The sequence below is a fragment of the Ambystoma mexicanum genome, chromosome 1q (genome assembly GCF_040938575.1).
Source record: "Ambystoma mexicanum isolate Mex_15411 chromosome 1q, UKY_AmexF1_1, whole genome shotgun sequence".
NCBI classification, from domain to species: domain Eukaryota; kingdom Metazoa; phylum Chordata; class Amphibia; order Caudata; family Ambystomatidae; genus Ambystoma; species Ambystoma mexicanum.
In genome coordinates, this window is record NC_090922.1 from 735944178 (window position 1) to 735966025 (window position 21848).

A 21848-nucleotide genomic window follows, 5' to 3' on the forward strand; every position below is an offset into this window, starting at 1 on the left:
ATCAAATCTAGGTGGGTCTACTTTCACATCTTGGATCCACGTTGTGTTGCACTGCATTGAATTCCAGTTTTAAAAATCAAATCTATGTAGGTGTGCTTTCGCACCTTGCATCTTTTTTGTGCTGCACTGCATTGTTTTCCTTTTAAAACTCAAATCTAGGTTGGTGTGTTTTGACATTTTGCACCCATTTTGTGATGCACTGCATTGAATTCCTTTTAAAAAAAATCAAATCTAGGTAGGCGTGCTTTCACATCTTGCATCACTGTGTACGCTGCATTGTATTCCTCTTTTGAAAAATGAATGTAGGTGGGTGTGCTTTCACATCTTGCATCTATTTTGTGCTGCACTGCATTGTATTCTTTTTGAAACATGAATGTAGGTGTGTGTGCTTTCACACTTGCATCCATTTTGTGATGCACTGTATTGTATTAATATTTTAAAATGTGAATCTAGTTGGGTGTGCTTTCACATCTTGCATTCAAGTTGTGCTGTAATGCATTGTATTCCAGTTTTAAAAATCAAATCTAGATATGTGTGTTTTTGCACCTTGCATCTATTTTGTGCTGCACTGCATTGTATTCATTTTAAAACTCAAATCTAGGTGGGTGTGATTTGACGTCTTGATGTTTGCTCTTCCTTACATTCAACCTCCTCCAACCTGCTGATCCTGGGTGACTTTAACAACCAATTTGACTCCCCTGGCACAGCATCCACTCTTTTCATTGACCTCTGCACCTCTCTATCCTTCTCCATTCTCCATTCTGCTACAACCCACTCTGCTGGACACACTCTGGATGCCCTCATCCACTCTGACCTCCCATCTATCATCTTCCCTGCTCACCCCTCTCTCTTAGTCTGACCACTCTCTTCTCTCCTCCCACCTGGGTTGCTATGGCCTTGTGACCCCTTCTCCAAATGTCCTGCCAACCTCGTTCACAAACATCTGTCCGATGAAATGAGTGTCAGCTGCTGCCTTCACTTCCACCTTTATCCCACTTTCCCTCCCAATGCACACTCTACCACTGACCCTGCTCTTAGCACCTTCCACCTCTCCATCACCAACAACCTTGCCATTCTTGCCCCAGTCATGCATATCCACTTGCAACCCACCTCTAAGTGCTGCTCTTGGTATGATTCCAAACTTGAAGAACAGAAAGTGCAGAACTGCAGAATGGAAGTGGTAAACCTCAGGCTCATCCTCTGACAAACTGGCCTCACGCCTGCTCCAAAGGCACTACAGACTTGTTATCTGTGCCAAGAAAAGGGACCACATTCAGGCACAGTTATCTAGTAAAGCCAATACCACAGCTGACCTTTTCAAAATATGCAGGGAACTTGCCAGTCCTTCCACAGTGTCCTCCTCCCCTATTCCTTCTCAGGCCCTCTGCAACACACTTGCCACTTACTTCACCACCAACACTCAGGACATCCTGAACAGCCTTTTCACTCACTCTCCCAACCCATCCTCACTCCTTCCTTGCCTCCATTGGCCACTTTCTTCCCCCTTCTTCTCCTTCGCCCTTGTCTCGCTGGAAGAAGTCATCAGAGTTGTCGCTCCATGAATGTTTCTTCCAAAAAGGTTTCCCCTTGCTCATCCAGAACCATAAAGGAAAACATTAGCTATCTCGCCCCTGCACTCGCTGATCTCTGTAACCGCTCCTTTGCTCTGGGTTCTTTCCCCTCCTGCCTCAAGCACTCCTTTGTGTGCCCCCTCCTTAAAAAATACATCAGCAGTCCCTTCCTGTCCAGCCAACTACCACCCCATCTCCAGCACCCCCTTCCTAGTGAAACTGCTAGAGATGTTGGCCCTGTCCCAACTCAACTCAAACATTGAACTTGTTGGTGGTCTCCACAACAGTCAATCTGGATTCCGAACATCCAGAGGCACAGAAACTGCTCTTCCCTCTCCCCTCCTGTCCTTGTCCATCTTGATCTCTCCTCTGCATTTGACACATTCAACCACTCCATCCTCATACAAAGGCTCCATGACACCCTTGATAATTTGGAGTGGGCACTGAACTGGCGGACCCCCTTCCTAAATGACCGCTACTCCCAAATCATCCCGGGCACCTTCACCTCTCCTACTCCCTTCTACACCAATGGTGTCCCCCAGGGATACAATCTCTCGCCTTGGCTCTTTAAAACCTACCTTACTCACCTGGGACTCCTCATCTCCTCCTTCACCCCCAACTTCTAGTGTTATACTGACCACACACAACACTTCTTCAAACTTCTTGCTGACCCCTTTGCAGCTTCCATCATCCCTGACTGCCTTTCAGCCATCCAAGCCTGGTGCACTTCCAATGATCTCTGCCTAAATGCCAGAAAATCAGAGATCCTTATGATTGGAACCCCTGCACCTGACTTCTTCCCTTCACTCTCGCCTTCTTCCATGGGCTTTCCCCTCGGCTCCCTCTTCTGAAGCCGAAACTTCTGAGTCATCTTTGACTCATCTCTCTCATTCCTCCCTCACGCTCAGTACATTGCCAAGAAGTCCCACTTTCAGCTCTTCCTTCTCAAAGGAATGTTACCTTTTCTCACCTTCCCCAGAAGTTCAATGTTACCCGAGCCCTGGTTCTCTCTAGGCTTGACTATTGCAATAGCCTTCTTCTGAATCTACCTTCTTCCACTCTGCAACCCCTCCAGCTAATCCAGAATAGGGCAGCAAGATATATCCTTGGCCTCAAGCCCAGGGAACACATCTCACCTGCCCTAAACTAAAAATGTTTCACTGGCTCCTGGTTGCTTCACAGATTAAATTCAAATCCCTCTGTCTCATCCACAAGGCTGTCTGGGGCACGGACCACACTATCTGCAACTCGCTCTTACTAAATATTGCCCATCTAGGCCTCTTCTGGCACCAACTCCTTGTGTGTAAATAGTTCTGCTAAAAAGAGGGCAGGAGGTTGATCACTTTCCTCATCTGGCTCCCTTCTTTGGAACAGCCTCCCCCTCCCACTTCATCTTGAGCAGGACTTTCTTAAATTCCGGAAGATCCTCAAGACCTTCCTCTTTACCTCCTCCATCCCTCCTTCTCTCCTCTGCTAATCTCATAGTTACTTGTTTGATGTTCAGGGCCCATATGCATCCCCTCGGCCCTGGCCAAGCCACACCAAATCTCCCCAGCTTCTGTCTATCCTCAGCACTTGCCTCGGCTCACCCTCCACCCCTGGAGATTCACCCATACCTTACTTTAAACTTCACCTGTTGCTCACCCATGATCACCCCAGCACCTATCCGATTCCCTCTCCTTCAGCACTTGCACATACTGAACACTCACAAGGTATAGTAGCCCCCCCCCCACACTGTACTTTAATTGTTTCTAATCCCTTGTCCCCTCCCTGTTGCCCTGTGGGCGCTTTGAAACAGTATGTACTTCCTGTATAAGCACCAAACAAGCAAACATGACATTAAATAAATACAATAAATAAAACTCGGTTCACCTGCACCTAGTAAATAAAGTCATAACGCCACTCCAACTAAGCCTTCAATTACTTCAACCTAGTGTTTCATCTGAGCCTTTTAAAACCCTTTGTCAGAGGACCAGCGTAACAGATGTGTCTCCCCATCTAGTTGAGCGTAAGCATGGGCGAATGAATGTGGCTGATTCCTCAATCACCAGACTTTTCGCAGGATTCGGCTGATTTGCCATTCAAAATAATTTGTACATGATTTGGGTGACAGAGTTGGATTAAACTCATGAAAAGTCCATGCTGATAACATGTTATCATTAACATTGTGTTGAAGAGGTCAGACCCTTCATTGCAAATAATGTGAACACGTAATGCAAAGGTCACAACCTTTCCTGCCAGAGTTTCGAGAGAAAACAAAGTGTTTATATCACTCATTGCCTGCACCTCGCTGTGTGTTTAGTAAAGACACAACAACATGTTTTTTTTAAAGTCAATAACGCCAAATTCACAAAAGGAAAACCAATACAAAATTGGCAGTGGATTCACTGTTTTATTTTCATTACAAATAATCCGGTGTTCTTATTTACAAAGGTGACCTGCACACTCCCTGGGGGCTTAGCAGCAGCGTATATGATGCACAGAGCAGTTGCCTTGCCTTCATTAGCGTCAGGATCAGGTTGCTGACACTAATGTATAATTGGCTAAGGGCACCGATATGGGTGCAGATAGCACATTTCAACTTGATGTGAAAGGTTTAAAAAATGAAAAACACATTTCTTATCCTTTCCTATTGTTCCTATGGTTATTATTTTAAGTAGAACAGCTGTGGCTCACAGAGCTGCTGTTTAACTTTATACACATGCATGAAAGCTTCCAAAATAGCTCCCCTAATGCACTGCACATCGCCTGCACCGTTTCCAACAGTCCCTCAACAAAATACTTGTTTTTGAACATTGTAATGCACCTCCTATTTGTTAATTCAAGATTCCCAGTGTGCATAATTGTACCATTATTTGTGCAGTTGTTGCTTTATGTTATACAGGCTTGCAAAGGGATTGGAAAAGGGTGTCTCAATGTTTGAATCTATGATGCGATACATGTTATCAAGTGCTCCAGAAAAATAAATGAGAATTGGCATTATGCTGCAGAGCTATGTTGTTTTTCCCATGTACAGAGCTCATAATAATGCTATACTACACACCCAAATGGTACTCATGTAGGCTCCATCAGAGGGATGAAAGTCTGCATTAAGAATGCTTGAGTAGTATTTGACTATTCATGAGCGTATTTGGTTTTACACTTTGTGTGGCCTATAGACATGGGCACTCCAAATTATTCAATAAGAAACGCCAGTCGTCGAAATAGAAGCAAACTCAGTAGAGTGAACGTTTGTGCACACTAAAGTATTTCCGACTCTCTTAATCGATTTGAGGTCCATGCCTGTTATTGATTCCTTATTTGTAATATGATACACTACATAATACTAGTTGTATCAGCTCAAAATGATGAAAAGAAGACTGTAGAATGCCTTTTAGGTGACCAACTCTGCTCTGAATAGAAAAACATGCAATTGCTCACTACAATTGTACTACTTCTTTTCAACTTCAGAAGGATTAAAGCGTGAGTTGTTCTTACCCAGTTTCAAACATGGGACCTGGAGGTTACACATTGATGTATGCATTAGGTGTATCGATCTACTGCTATACCTTTTTGTAAAATGTTATTTGCAGTTATTTTTAGATGACATTCCAACATGCACAATAAACAATTTCTGCTTATCCATATGCAGCCTCATCCTCAGCCCCCTCATCTTTTTTCTTTTTTTCCCGCATTGTTTGAAGTTATTTTCTGTGCGTGTTTTCCCAATAAATAATCAGCTGGAACCTACTGAACATGTGTTGAAATGCTTTGAAAATGTACAATTCTTAAAGGAGATCTGGGAAGATTTGGGATGGAAGACATCTTTTTGACCCAGTAGACATACGTTAAGAAGAGTCTGCTTGTCACATTTGAGAAAGTTGGTTTAGGTTTACGTGAGAGACAGGAAAATGGCCACGACATCCAATCTATTCTGGACCATCAGGTTTTGATGGGTAGTTTGCAATATCTGATTCGCTGGTATACCTCTCAAACAAGTAGTGTATTTGATAAAGTAGCAGATATGAACTGCCAAGATATCATGTTTAGCTTCAGTGTCACATACGCTTGTTAAAAATACAATTTTGGGGTGTAGTGAACTATGATTCAGAAGACAATGGGCCTCAAACTTAAAAAAAACAATGCTCACTCTCCTTGAAGAACATATCATGACTGAAAAAGCTTCCATGCACCTAGATAACATATACTTTGACCGCTCCCTGATAGCCCTCCAATTATCAAAAACAACTCGCGCAAAAGAGGTGTTTCAATACTGTTAAAAAAATAAACGTACCATTGAAGGTCCTGTCAAGCCATAGTGATACTGATGGCCAAATAGTTTCAGCTAAAGTAAAAGTTCAAGACACTGTCATTCTAATTTGCTGTGTATATACTCTCAATTCTGATGACATCCTTGTTTCCCATGGGCTGACTCAACATATCCAAAAACTGGAATGTTTGTTCTGTCATTTTGGGTGGGGACTTTAAAATGGTGATGGACCCAATGTTAGACCGCTCTAACAGGGATAAATCTGGAATGTCAACGAGGAGTAAGCGGTCGCATGATAACTTGATTGCTGAGTTTCAACTGGCAGACATATGGCATCTAGAGCAACCATCAGAAAGGAACTGCAGCTTTCACTCAGCATGGCAAGATGTCTACTCACGTATTGGTATCTTTTTGATCTCAGGGCGCATGACGCCTAGCTGCTATAATTCGGAGATTGGAGTCATTGCAATTACAGATCACGTCTGAGTGTCTTTGTGCCTCTCCTTGCGTTACACACTGACTAAAACTTTAATGGGGTGAATGAACGTTGCTGTCATAAAAAATGACCACAAAAAGATGAGATTATAGACGGAATTGAAAAATGGATTGCTACTAATAGAACTGATAATGTCGCAATTACATCAGTCTGAGAGTCCATGAAATGCTTAATAAGAGGTCATTAAATGTCAAAGCTGGACGCTATAGGAAACCAAAAGAAAGGGAGTTGAGGAGGTTTCCCAAAGAGTCCAAAGCTTTTGAAAAATGCTATGTTGTGAGCCTTGACCCAGAAGTTAGTTTATTGTTTGCTTGTTAGGCACTTATACAGCAAATGCATTCTGTTTCAAAGTGCCCACAGGGTAACAGGAAGGGAACCTAGGTGTGAGATCCAAGTTCAGAAAGAAGTATATGAATAAGATAATTTCAGATGAAGTGGACTATGCATTATTCAGGATTAGAATTAATTATTTTGGGAATGGAGAGAAGGCTGGAAGACTACTGGAACATAGGCTGAAAATGGCAGAGAGTAAACAGAGCATCACAGCGGTCAGAGATACATCTGATAATTTGGTATTGGCTCATAAAGAAGTTAACAAGGTGTTTAAACAAGGTGTTTAGAAGGGTTTATGAACAACTCTGTGAATCTGAATCTGCATGTAGTTTTGACAAAGTTATACAGTGTTGGGTGGGGCTTTTATATGCAAACCCCACTGCCAGTGTGCTCATTTAGGGCCTTATCTACAACTCCTTCTTGCTGACACGACAAGGATGTCCATTATCCCCCTTATTGTTTATTCTGGCAATGGAGCCATTGGCAGTGCTGCTAAGGTCTGATGACAATATTTTTGATGTTGGAAGGGGTGAGTATACAAACTAGATTTGACTTTATGCAGATGATTTAGTAGTGGGCATACGTGACCCTGAATCAAGCATCACTCATCTGATGGATGACATCAGGAGCTTCTTGGTGGTATCTGGCTACAATATGAATTGGAGCAAAGCTGAAGTTCACTGATTCATGTAAATAATGCATGTTTGACCAGCTGGAGTTTACATGGTGTCCAGTAAAGATGAAGTATCTGGGTTTTTAGATTGGCCCAGAGGTGAAGTTGTTGCCTATGATCAACTTTGACTCTATACTGCCTAAGTTGAGGACTGATATTGATAGTTGGTAATTTCTGAAACTTTCAATATGGGGGAAAACCAACTGCATCAAAATGAACAATGCACCAAGGGTCAATTATATCCTTTCAATGTTTCCACTACAGGCGCAGAATGTGTACTCAAGGAGCTAGATGTGTATGCCAAGGTTGGCCTTATGGAAGATGCAACTCCCATTCAACTCCCATTGAAGCAAGGTGGCATGAATTTGCTGAATTTCGTTGACTAGCATCTCACTTTCACCATTAGACTTACGTGCTGTGTGGTGAAGATTATTCCAGACCAGTGCATGAATTAAAATGGGAATCTAATGGATGGTTTCAAAGTCATCCCAGCACTTGAGTCCTTTGACAACTATTTTACGTGAGTGCTGGTGTAAAGTATCGAAACACCTTGGCAGTGAACCGTATCGGTTTGATGATGCATCCATTTGATTGAACCCAGCTTTAACAATACATGGGAAAGTATTCTGCTTCCCATGTGGGTTTCTGAGTGGTATTCAATACATAAAAGACCTGTTTTAGAATGGAAAATGGATTCCCTTTACACGTGTATGTAGGGTAGTTGATTTGAGAGATTGTTGCTATGCAGAATACAGACAATTGAGGGGGATCACTTCAAGCGAGCTTCCTCGTGTACAGCCATTGATGATGCAGAGTGTGTCAGGGTCAGCCACTATGTACAGTCTTCTTGTGTCTGTTTGTAATGCGAACGCTGAGCTTGCCAATGTCTTGGTTAGTGAACTGGGTGAGTCAATAGACCCTGGCTGCTGGCAGAGATGTTGTAACAATGTCCGCTTGGTCAGTATGGGCTGGGGTCTAAGGGCCTCTAAAACTAACATTCCCTTTAGGACATATTGGACTCCAGAACAAATGTTTAAGAGAAACCTTTCATAGAATGACCAATGTTGGATATGTAAACAGGCAAAGGGTACACTTAGCAACTTACTTTGAAATGCTATGATATGATAAGTTATTTATAACATGCTTAATACCCAGAGCTTTCTAAGCGCGGCCCCGGGGATTGAACCTGTGGTGCTCTGCATTGTCTTGCTTCCAAGGCGAGCATGTTGCCCCTGAGCTATCCTCACGAGAATAACTTTGGTTTTGCAGCAAGACCAGGGATTTCTGGGAAAGGGTCTGTGAGAATGAGTGTGGTGCTGAACTGGACTATTGCAAGGAAAGCTTCCCTTTTGATTCTTGGGGATGATTCTTCATTAGAGGATCTGCCATTTTGTGAGGAAATGTGGCTGCTACTAAGCTGTATGCTTGCAAAGAGGTTGATTCTGCCTGCATGGAAATGTTCCAATCCGTTTTGCATCGATGATTGGGTGAAAGAGTTATTGACAGTGTCCACATACGAGAGGACAATTTTCAAACATGCTGGAGAGAATGATAAATTCAGTGATATGTGGAGTCCTTCCCTAAATGTATATAGATTAAATACCTTTGTGCTCTGTTTCCTGATAAGATGTCATCCATGTAATAATTTGGATTACACTGTTGTTCTTGAATTTAGATCCAACAATACCTACTGCATCATATTTGATGTGTGCATGTTATTAAGATATATAGTGTGTTTTTCTTTCCTCCAACTTCTGGGCATTATCCGTCAAATGTGCATTAACCCAACTGTTCCAATGCTCGCCTACTCTGCTACTGCTGTTTCTGTTTTTTTTACAGTACATTTGTTGATCATACTGTTGTTTGCTTTGGGTATATGAAAATAAAAATCTTAACACCAAAAACAACTCCAAGGCCATTATCTCATTCTAACTCTCAGGCCCTCATTCCGAGTTCGGCCGGTAGCCATGCCGCCGAAATCGAATCCGTGTCCGGGTCCTCGGAATGAGGACTTACCGGGCCATTCCGAGTTCGGATAGCCCGGTAATTCCTCCTTCAAGGACCCGGACATGGTCCTTCCCCATTCCCATTTCAGCCCCCATAGGGCTGAATGGGATTGGTAGATGGAGCAAACAACGGGCCATAACGAGATGGCCCGTTGTTTGCTCCCTCTTCCCCTCGCGGGACCCGGTAAGCACGCCTGGTTTTCCCAGGCGTGCTTAATGTGTCCCGTGAGGGGACCTCGTAATGTGGCGGAACGGGTTGAACGGCGCCGTCACCTTTTACGGCGCTGTTTAACCCGTTCCGCCAGGGTCGTAATGAGGCCCACAGTCTCCATAACTGTACTCACCAATGATCTCTCTCCTTTTGCTCACTGCCTTTGTTACTTTACTATTACGTTAACACTCACAACATTCATTCACTTGTCCTCCAGATACCCTGCTCCTAACTAAGCAATAGTTTGAAGTGGATATTGTGCCCCCTACTTTGCAGAAGTTAGCCCTTACCCGTTTACGTTCTCCCTACTCATAGACCCTACTCCTGGACCACTCAATTGAGCAAACATTATTTCATTTAAAATCATATTTTTATAACAGATAACCTACTTGCAACTATATCCCAACTACTCTTTGTGTCCATCCCTGCATCACCCCTGAAATGTGATGATTCAGAAACATCATGTATCTATAACTATGGGACTTGTGAAAGCATCACTCCTCATTTCACCTAATAGGAGTTGGCAATATCCTCCTTTACTACCACACATGAATCAGTCCTAATATTTCACAATCTGAGTGTGTACCTCTGACCCTGACCCTGAACCTAGCCCTGCAAACTACAAAGTCAATGCAAACTCACTTTATACTGCAAAAATTAATTTGCAACGACTATCCACTGCAAAAATACACTGTGCACAGTCACATGAATGAGGGTCTCTATCTGCAGTGCAAACTCACTTTTCAGCAGTACAAAGTCCCTTTGTACTGTGCAAATAATTCCAATAATTGGGCCCAACATATTTATGTACAACACTTCACTTCACATATTAACTAACTTTATTTCCATATGCAACTAATTATCCATACCAACTGCTATCTTTCATTGTTTTCTTCACCAACAATTTCATCACCACTATCCTCAATTCTACTGCAATCATGAATACCATGTACACTTAAATGATATCATCCCACTATATTACTAATACAGCATACTCGACCTACAGTGCCTATAATTACTACACACATATTACTATAGTGCTTGTGACCAGTGGATCTTTCATTTTTTCCTTAAATCCCGGGATTCTATTACCATTATCATCAAGTCTACTGCAATTATAAATACAATGTACATTTAAATTATATCATCCTACCATATTACTAATATAGCATACTCCCCCTACAGTACCTATATTCACTATATTACTAGTGCTTGTGATCATTGGCCAGAATCTTCACCACAATGATATGATATGATATGGCATTTGTAACACGCCAGTACACAATTGTTTAAAGGAGCAACAAGGCAAGGAAGGGGGACCAGAGGGAGGACAGAGACAATGATCTTACTAGGCCAAGTGACATTGAGATTGCGCAAGTGCAGCGGCCGGGGAGGGGAAACGTGCCAGGGGAGAGGGCAGTGCTTTACATGGGATCAAAACAATAACAAGAAGTGCAGCCAGCAGGTGGCAGGTGCAAGGGTAACTGCAGAGAACTGGTGTCTAAAAGTGCAGGTAGGGGGACTGTAGGGTTACAGATACAGACCCAAGTGCAAGGTTAGAGGGCAGGCAGTTCGACTGGGTGGGCAGGGACCTGGGCCAAAAATCAGAGGGTATCCAGGTGACCAGTGCAGCATCAGACAGGAAATCAGCAGGGTAGAGGAAGAGAGAAGGCAGAAGCAAAGAGGAAGGTCTTTAGGTGCTTCTGGAACCGGAGATGGTTCACCTCAAGTTTCAGAGTGGTGGGCGGCTGTTCAAGAGGGAGGCCCCAGCTGAAGAAAGAGATCTACCACCAACTTGTTGCCTGGAGAAGCCACTGACCCTGAGGGACTTGGAGGTGGAGGAGTGAAGAGCTCAAGTAGGAAGGTATTTACAAAGAGAGTATTGGAGGTATTGAGGACCCAGGTCCAAGAAGGACTTGTGGACAATTCAGAGGGTCTCGAACTTAATCCATGCAGCTACAGGGAGCCAATGCAGTGATTTCAGTGCTAGAGAGATACGATCCCTGGGCTTGAGGTCAAGGAAAAGTCTTGCAGTCCTGTTCTGGATGAGTTGCAGAGGGTGGAGAGGAGAAGTAGGCAGATTTAGAAAGAGGGTGTTGCAGTTGTCCAGCCTAGAGAGAAACAGAGCTCTAGAGACAGTGAGCTTCTGGGGGAAGAAGAGGAAAGGAAAAATAACTCTGAGGACCTGCAGTTGGTAGTTTGACTTCTTAGATACGCCAGAGATGTCAGGAGAAAAGGAGAGTGTGGAGTCGAAAATGACCCCGAGGTTCTTAGTTTCACGGCGGGAGAAGGAAGAGGGCCAAGGGAGGCTGGCCAGAGAGTGACAGGAAAGGAGGGTGCAGGTGTGTCAATGAGGGGGATCTTTGTCTTACTGGCATTAAGGCAGAGATCATTGGCACCACACCACTCCTGGATACCGGACAGACAGTCAGAGATGAGAGAAGGAGAAGATGTGGCAGAGGGGAGCCTGAATACGAGCTCAGTGTCATCTGCATAGCACTGAAAGTTGTAGCAGAGAGCAGCAATTCGGATGGTGCCATGTATTGGTTGAACAGCCAGGGAGAAAGTTTAGACCAATAGGGAACACTACAGGTAGAGAGCGAGATAGAGGAAAGATAGTACCCAATTTGGACCTGGGAGGGTCGATCAGAGAGGAACGAAGTTAGGCAGGCCAGGGCCTGATCGGTGATGCCCAGGTTACCATGGAGACGATTGAGCAGGATGGCATGGTTGACCATGTCATCGACAGAAGAGAGATTGAGTAAGATGAGGACAGAGGGGAGATTAGAATCAAGTTTAGAGAGCAGATGTGCTTGAGAGAAGTGTCCATGCTTCTGGCTGCGCTGAAGGCAGACTGATGGTCATAGACACAACCAACAGATTCAGTGTGAAGATTAAGCTGGGAGATGGCCAAATTTTCCAGAAGTTTTCCCATGAAAGGAGTGATGGAGATTGAGCGATAATTAGCTGGGCAGGAGGTGTCGGTTGAGGTTTTCTTGAGAAGAGGGTGCGCAAGACAGTACTTCCGGGGGAAGGGTATGCTCCATTGGCAAAGGAGTGGTTGCAGAAGTCAGCCAGGACAGGAGTGAGGTGTCAATGTGGTCCTTGATGGTTTTGGAAGAACAGAGAAGAACCTGTTTTGATGAGACTTTCAAAGATCAGACTTGTTTAGAAACCTCATCAGGGGAGAACAGAGGAAAGGAAGAGAAAGAGGGAGGAGAGGTGGCAACGGTGGGCTGGAGGCAGAGGAAGAGTAGGGGGAGGAGGAGGGTAGGATGAGAGGGTTGATGGGATGTCCTGGGTTTTAGAGATGAAATGAGAAGCCAGGTCCATGCAGAGGGCCTGGGAGGGGATAGGAGAGGTAGAGACTGCAGCAGGATTGGCGAGCTCCTTCCAGATTTGAAAGAGTTCGGCCGAGTTGTTAGATGCCACAAAGTATTGGGCCTAGGATGTGAGCTCTCTTCTTAGTTTAGACAGAGAGCTGGTATTGCCTTTGGAGCAGGCAGCATGCCAGATTGCCAGAGGATGTGCAAGAAGCTAGCCATTTCCTCTCAGCCACCCTACACTTGCATTTAAGGGTGACGAGGTCAGAGTCATACTAGGTGTTGCACTTGGCTTTGGGCTTCAAGTGGATCCTCATTACAGGGGGATGAACATCAAGAGTATCAGAGATAGAAGAGTGGAGCATGGAAAGGGCTGTGCCAGGATGTGAGTCAGCCATAGGAGGAGGAGGGGAAGAGAAAGTGGCAGCAAAAGCCTCAACCGACACATGCTTCATTGGTTGGATGACCGCGAAGGTAGATAGCAGTGCTGGAGTTGGCTGGGCCTGAGGGGTAGAGAGGGAGAAATGGGAGGAATGGAGAACATGATCACTCCACTAGAGAGGAGTGGGGAGGGGATAGAAAGGGGTAGGTCTGAGGAGATCAAAACATTCATAGAGTGCCCTGCAGAGTAAATCTGGCCAGAGGGGAGAATAGAAAGAGATACAGAATCGCAGAGGTTGCAAAAGAGTTCAGAGCAATGACAGGAAGCATCCGGGTGGATGTTAAAGTCTCCAAGAAGGAGGAGTTGAGTGGTTGAGGTTCAGGAGGAAGGAGGAGAGGTCCGCCCACTTAGAGAGGAAGGAGGTGACCTGACCAGGTGGTCCATAGATAGTAGCCATGGTAATAGAGTGGCCAGGAGAGAGAGAGAGACTGCAGTCAAGGCATTCAAAAGAGGAGTAGGCCTGCATGAATTGAAAGAGACAGGAATCTACTTGAGGAATATCAAGGCTAAACCCCCTCCAGAACAGTTGGATCTGGGAACATAAAACAATTTATAGAAAACATTAAAAGAAAAGAGCTAGTAACCTCCCTCCGAAAAAACAAAACCAACCATGACTAAAAAAAGTAAGGCACTCTTGCAAAAACTAAAGGTACAACATGATGGAGAAAGAAAAGCAGACCTACTAACAAACCTAACCCTCTATCTACCAGTGTTAACATAGTCACAGTAAAGCAATCCAAAAAATGTATGTTACAGAAAATATTCCACCATAGAGTTCTTCACAACCATATAAAAAAGCTGAAAATCAAAATGAACCCTTAAAAACTACCACAGAAGACTAATCCTGCAAGCACTATTTGACAGTGTGTTTCTGCTAAAGAAAAAATGGTTTGTATTGATTTTAAACAGAATGAAACCACTAACTAAAGTCATCAATACAATACAAACACGACTTCTAAACATGTGCAGTGTCATATACAAACCTTTCAAACTTCTGTAATGGTGAATGGATTAACACAAGCAGCGCAGAACCATATTTCAGTGAAGAAGCTTATAAACAAGAACAACTAAAAACAATCACCATAGACAATAATGGTCAAGGGTATGAAATGGTGGAACACATAATTATTTTTAAAGAACCCCTTATAGAAATAAAGTCCCAAACAAACTTTGAATCAAATGCTTCTTTCACCCAAACTAACCCTCCAGTGTACAAATGGACATGCAGCTCAATGAGTAATGTGGCCCAACGATCCTTTAAATCTTCACAACAATACCTCAATCACTATGTGAAACTAAAAGACAAAAGTAGAATGAAAACTTTACAAGCCATAGACTCCTGTCCAGTGCACAGCAACACTGGTGTGTGAGGACATTAATTAGCATGCATATTAGGAACTGCTTGCAAAAGCACTTTCCACCACATCAACTATACTATGCAAAAAAAGTACTGCTCTAGAACTGCAAAATTTAAATAATATTCTCCTACATGGAACAGCCAAATAACTGCTTCAAGAAATAGATCACATCCAATGTAAATACTTGGGAAATTAAGTTGACTTAGATCATTCTGTACCTTCCGAAAACATTACTGAAAACCTCTTAAACACCAACGGCCTAATAATGACATATTAATAAAGAAATAGCCAAGTTTCAAAACACATCTGCTGAAATACCAAACCAAATATGTTTCTGTTGTGGCAGAACATTTAATAAAAAGACAATGAAGTAGCCCAATGGTTCCAATTAGCTTTATATCTAACAGCAGAAACTAAATACAAAATAACTGACCTCATCAAAAGTTTGCACGTACTACTTCACAGAGCTTGAAAATAAACAAATACCATCATGTACTACCACAAATAATATTGCTGCATCCGAAAGTTCTCTTACAACTTAACTTGTACGAATGCATTATAATACAACCAATGCACTCATTTCAAGCTTTAATATGCTTTCAACTGAACTCAGCCAAATTAACTACATCTGAGTTACTAAAGGGCATCTGTGGCAAAGTAGTATATTCACTATTAGATCTGAAAGAAAATGTACCAACTCTAGGAGTACAACAACCAATAGATCATTATTTTATTGTACTAGTTAATGGTGTGCCAACAAAAGACAAAATACAACTAGTCAATTTAAACAAAGTTAGACTAGCCCTACAATATCTAAAAGAAAACAATCAATACTACAAAGATATAAACATAGAGGAAAACCTAAAAGAAACGACCAAATTATTCAAGACTAAGCACCAACTGCCAATTTGAACATTTAAATCCTGTTACTGAAACCATTATTTTAGACAAGTACACAATTCACAGACTACACTCCAAAGACACCATTGACAACGCACTAGAAACAAATCAAATGCATCTAGCCAAAGTATCCCCAATGAGCATATGGGAAAAAAAGTGTAGAACCATGTTCTTTTCCTCTACTCTTTCCAAGAGGAAAGTGAGGAAGATATGATGAAAGGACCACACAAATTAGTGCATCTGAATATCACTCTTTAAGAATATATTCTGAAGACCACCGATTCAGACAAAATGTTGAAAACATTTTCCACCTCCTCTTCCAAAGTGAACTAGCAGCTCTATGCTATGCAGTTGCACACACATGAAAAAACAGGCGCTAACATTTTAAACATATCCGCTACCCAACTGCTTCAAACAATAAAAAACAAAGATGAAGTTTTGCAGTCAAGTAGCACAAATCTATTGGCAAACATGCATGGTACAAAAGAATACTGCTTCCGACATCACGCTGATGTATGTTGTATGCTAAGGAACCTAGGCCCACCCACATGGTTTATTACTTTAAGTTGTGCAGAGTACGCATGGGATGACTTGCATGACTTCTAATGCACTGCAAACCAAAATAAAAGGGAATAGATATAAAACCACCAGGAGAACTCTGTTTTCTTGACCCTGTCAATATATCAAGGTACTTTCGCCATCGGTTCATTGCCATGATGCACTTTATCTGCAATAAAACTACCCCTCCACTCAGAGAAATGCAACACTTCTTTTGGAGAAAAGAATATCAATCCAGAGGAGCACCATACATCCACATGATTTTGTGGATAAAATATGCTCCTACATTTTACCATGATAGTGACAACAGTGCTTCTAGTTTATTGACAAATTCATTACCTGTGACAGCCCTTCAGGAACCACAGATAGTGACCTACATGCACAAGTCTTACACTTCCAAAAACATAAGTGTGGCAAATACTGCTGATGTAGATATACCAACAAAGGCATATACTACACCAGATTTCACTTTGGCTTCCCTAGAGCAGTTTGCAAAAAAGGACAAGAAAAAAGTTTGTTGTCTTCTGTTAGACACAGCGTAAAAGTTAAATTCCCTAAAAATACATTAAACATTAAATGGGACAAAGCATCCAAGTACATCAATGATTACAATGCAATCATTGCCCTCTTGTGGAATGCCAAAATAGACATACAATACATTGCAGACATTTTCACTGCAGTTTCAAGATATGTCATGGCAAATCTTAGAAAACAGAGCTAAAAGACCTATGGGATGACATATCATCTGACAAAACACTACCACAAACACTGTACAGCTTCAGTATAAAAATGCTCTCCCATAGAGAATGTGGGTGCTATGAAGTTGTAGACCGTTTAACAGGTATAGCTGTATAGGGCATATCTGAACACATTGTCTGGCTGAACCTTGATCCAGCTTCATCTTGCAAAAGAGTCCTAAAATCCTACGAAGAGATAGAAAACATAGCCACAAATGATCCCAACAGCCAGGACATTATTAAAAAAATAATAATTGACACATACTACTTAAACAAAAGTACTGCTTTGAAAAGTATGACATTGCCCAAAACTACACCTACAAAAACAATGCCACACCAAATGACACAACTGGCAAATATTCAGTCTCAACTTGTGAAGGAAGCCTAGTGAAACTCACCAAACCCAGTCTAATTAATCACATACAGTTATCATTTAAATCTGCATAATATAGAGAACTGTATTAGATGACCATACTGCAAATCTTTAAACCATGGAGAAAAGAAAACAAGTATTAATAGGTGACTATGACTCATTTGAAGCTGCATTCAAAGCAAATGAAAGCAGTATAGCACATGACAATTTCAAACAATACGAACAAATATTGGACAATGAATGCCAACAAGATGAAGATATTGAAGCTCACCTAGGCAAAGACACTCCTGAGGGCAGTCAACCCTACCTTACAGGAAGCCAGGAAATACTTGGCCACCACTCATTCTAAATGAAGCAGAAATAGCCATGACTGTGGTAGAAAATACCATGTGTCAATATAAACAATCTGAGGAAGACTTGCCAGTGCTCAAATCAGAGATAAATCATGAACAACTCACCAGTTATCTAGAGGTCAATCAAGAAATTGAACATGGTTTTAAAAATGAAACTAAAACATGTAGCTGTAAATGTTATACACCTCTGCTCCTGTATGTAAGTGGTGAAGCTTTTTTCTGATAAAACATTCTTAATTAAAATAATCAGCACATTTCTACAAAACTTAACAAACAAAAATCTTTTGGATGTAGTAACAGCCCCGAGAGATTTAGAGGGCTACAGCATTGGAGGTGTAACTTTAGATCGACTACTGCTCCTACCTGTAGAACACCATAACAAATTAGAATACTACCAGTTATCAGCAGAAGCTGCTACCAAAGTCCACAACATTCTAAAACGAATGAAAGTGATGCTGATATCTGATGTAAGCATGATTTCCAACCTCATGTTGGCTTCAATTAATCTCAGAATACAAGAAGTCCTAAAAACCAACTATGGAGAAATGTTTGGAGGAGAACATGTTATTGTTTTTTCAGAGACCTCCTACAGTTAACACCAGTGAAAGGTCAACCTATTTTCAAAACATCAGGACACAAATAATACTGCAATACCCTTGGCAGCATTGGAAATGTAAATATCTGGCAACATTTTCACTAAAGAGAACAAACTCAAAACATGTGTCAGTCTACAGATCTCACCTATGCTAACATGTCAAAAACCATTAGAACTGGTCTGCTTACTGAAGATGCAAAATCTATCCTAAATAGTAGACTCATCCATGAGCTATATGGACGAAACACATCTGCTCCTGATGTCATGGACCAATTAACTCAACCAAATCTAAAAGCATGTCCTTAATGCCAATCCTTGCAAGATGTAGTCAATTCAATGAGATAATGTTGAAAAAGAAATACAACCCATACTGCATATCAGCTCAACAGACAAACTACAAGTTCATGGCGTGACACTTCATATGTGTCAACAAGCAACATCACAACTAAATAGCTAAGAAAAATGGATTTCCAACACAGCTGGACTGGAGAAAATATTGACTTTGTGTCTTAACTGCAGAGTAATTCTAAAATGGAACCTTCACGTAGAACAAGATTTAGTCAAAGGAACGATTGGTACAGTTGTTGGCTTCCAAACATATCCACATGACAATAACATTCAGTTTGTCAACATTGACTTTGACATATTTGCAGAAGTTAAAAAAATTTGCCAGACAATAGCACGTGTCCTTCTTTTCAAAGACATGTACGTACACAGAGAACAATTTTCTCTATCTCTTGCATATGCTGTCACTATTCACAAATCACAAGGTCTAACCCTAGATCAAGCATTGATTGACATTATGTAGTACTTTCACATCTCCATACACTCAATGGTCTATTCCTAGTTAACTTTGAAGTAAACAAAGTCAACGCTGACATTCCTTGCATCGTAGTATACAATAGGCTATGTGCATTGTACTCCCCATCGAGATATGTACCCCGTCCTCAAATAAGGAAACCTTTAAAAAGAAAAGTAATGCAAATACATCCTATAACAGATCTCCCAACAATAACACATATAAAAATGGTCAACTACTTCTCCATCAAAGTATACAACCACAAAAATGTCTACTACTAACTCACCTGCACGTCCATCAGAAGAGAAAGAGAGAAATATCTATCTCCCAGAAAATGTGCAGACCCACCAAAGAATGCAGAGACACAACTCTGTGGTCCATTTAAGTTCAGCAACATAACTGGAGTAAAATGCTATGCAAATATAACAATCAATCTTCTCTTCCAATTGCCACCAATTGTTCACAACATTAACATAACAGCTCGAACCAGTTGCATTTGCAAATGCTTGTCCTTCATAAAAATGCCACAAATAATCCTGACAGCACTTACAGTGTCTCAGATATAAATCAAGAGTTTGATTACTGTACAGGATAGTCAAATGTACCATAAACACACAAGAAGATCCTCAAGAGTTCCAAATGTACTTGCCACAAGTACTAGAAACCAAAAACATACCTATACATGAACTCTTCCTGATTTTATACATGTGGAAACATGCATGCACTCTCTGCAAACATGTTTCAAAAGAACACATCCCTAACAAACAATTTGTATATGTTTCCATAACAAATTGTGAATCTATTTAATTTAACCAGCTTCTGTACAAACCAAATCATGGCATATTATGCCCTTTTTGGAATTCAGACAATCATTCCAGCATACAAATGAACTCACATAGCCAATATGTCACACTAATGCTTCTAAGGTACAATGCAGATGGTACCAAAAAAGACTGTAAGCTCAATAAATGTACACACATCCAAGTATCTCTTTGCAGAAAAGCCTTCCCAACAGTGGCATAATATACCACACTGTTGCCACAACCACTTCAGGACACTATACTGCATATGTAAGTGGTTGGTTTGAAAGTAACAACACCTCTGTTTCAGATGCCTACTTAATATTCCTCCAGCCCAAATGTACCAACTAAACTGTAGCACAATTAACATTTAGAGTATACCAACAGGTATCTAACTACATCCATAATACTACAATAGTACTTTTAAAAATCAATCTAGTTACAATACGCCAGCATGTATCTAACTACTTTAACAATATCCCTTATTCCAATGCACTTAATATATGACATCAGAATTCTTCTGACTACAAAACTTCTAAACGCTAATGTAGTTAGAATAGGCCAACAGGTGTCTAATACTTTAAACATTCCCTAAATCACAACATACTTCAAACAAACATACTATCACACTTACACTCACATAATTTTAATAGGATTTTTTATAATCCGGTATGGATTTTATTTCCTAATGACCCAGTGATTATTCAATAAAACAGCATCATACACTACTGTTGTACCTAACATAGTACATACAATGTACATACAATGTACTGTTTATGAGGGTAAAAGCAAGTAAGTGTGGGGGGTCGTGGCTTAGCGCCGACGGGGATGGCTGCTTGATTTCTCGCGCTCTTGCTCCAGTGGCTTTTATAGTCATTTTATTGTTCATTAGTTGTGGTATTTTTTATTACACGGCCACGGTGGCGGCCGTGTAGTTATGGTTAAGTTGCTAAGCCCATTGGAAGACCACTTTTTAGGTGGCTTATAACTTTTCTCCCCGTGGACGAATTTGGATAAAACTTTGCCAAAAAAGTATATTGGGCTCGCTTTTTCTTTTTGAAAGATGGGTGAGGTTTCGTGGAGGAGGGCAACGTTATAGGGGAGGTCCCAGTTTTTTTTTCCATAGACTGAATGGCCAAAAACTTTGCACTTGCACACGCCTATGTGGCGAACGCCTGGACGGATTTTAACCAAATTTGCGGCTTTGATCCGAAAGTATGCTTTTGTGTGTTTGGGGGAAATCGGACTGGTGGTTTTGTTGCAAAGAACTGAAATGTATGTCTCAAAAACTTAGTAATATCTCGCTTCACTCCGCGGACCCATTTCCCTGTTCGCTCCGTGTACAAAAGTCTCATTGGCTGTCATCAAACATTGGACGTGGCTGGTGGTTAACTGGAGGGAAGCGTGCTGTGCGTAAACAAAATTTGGGAAACACTGCCATGGTGTATCGGAGGACAGTGCGGCACCGGAAGGGCTTGGAAAACATAATTTATGCAATTTGGTGGTGGGAGGAAGGGATGGAAAGGGTGGGGGAGTGACAAGTGGTTCATCTGACATATCTCATTAGGGGGAAGAAGACAGTGGTGTGACTGCAGTATCCGTGTGTGTTGCGACAATTCATAGGTACCTCCACAGGCGACTACCTTCTGTGGTGAATGTAGGCAGCCTGTGTTACAGCATGATAGCTGGTGGGGTGACCACTTTCCGTGGTGACTGATGGCAGATCAATGGCAGAAGGGGAGTGCATTGCACATGACATGAACATTTTAACATACAGTGTACTATGGTGTGTTGCATGCGGTAAGGCCATAGTCCCTTCAATGCATGGGTCGAGGCATTATACTGACAACTATGTTCCCTGGTTGCAAGTAGGTTTCACATTGTTGCCTTGTGTGTGTGACTTGTCAACATTGCATACACTGTTGGTTCCATGCTTGTGTGGGGATTGTTAGCACATCCTAGAGTGTGTAGTCCATGGCAATGTTGAAGTACTGTGTGAATAGATGTGCACAGGGTTGAACTGCATATTTTATCAGCTTCGGTACTGTCCATTGCACGGATTGTCGACTAC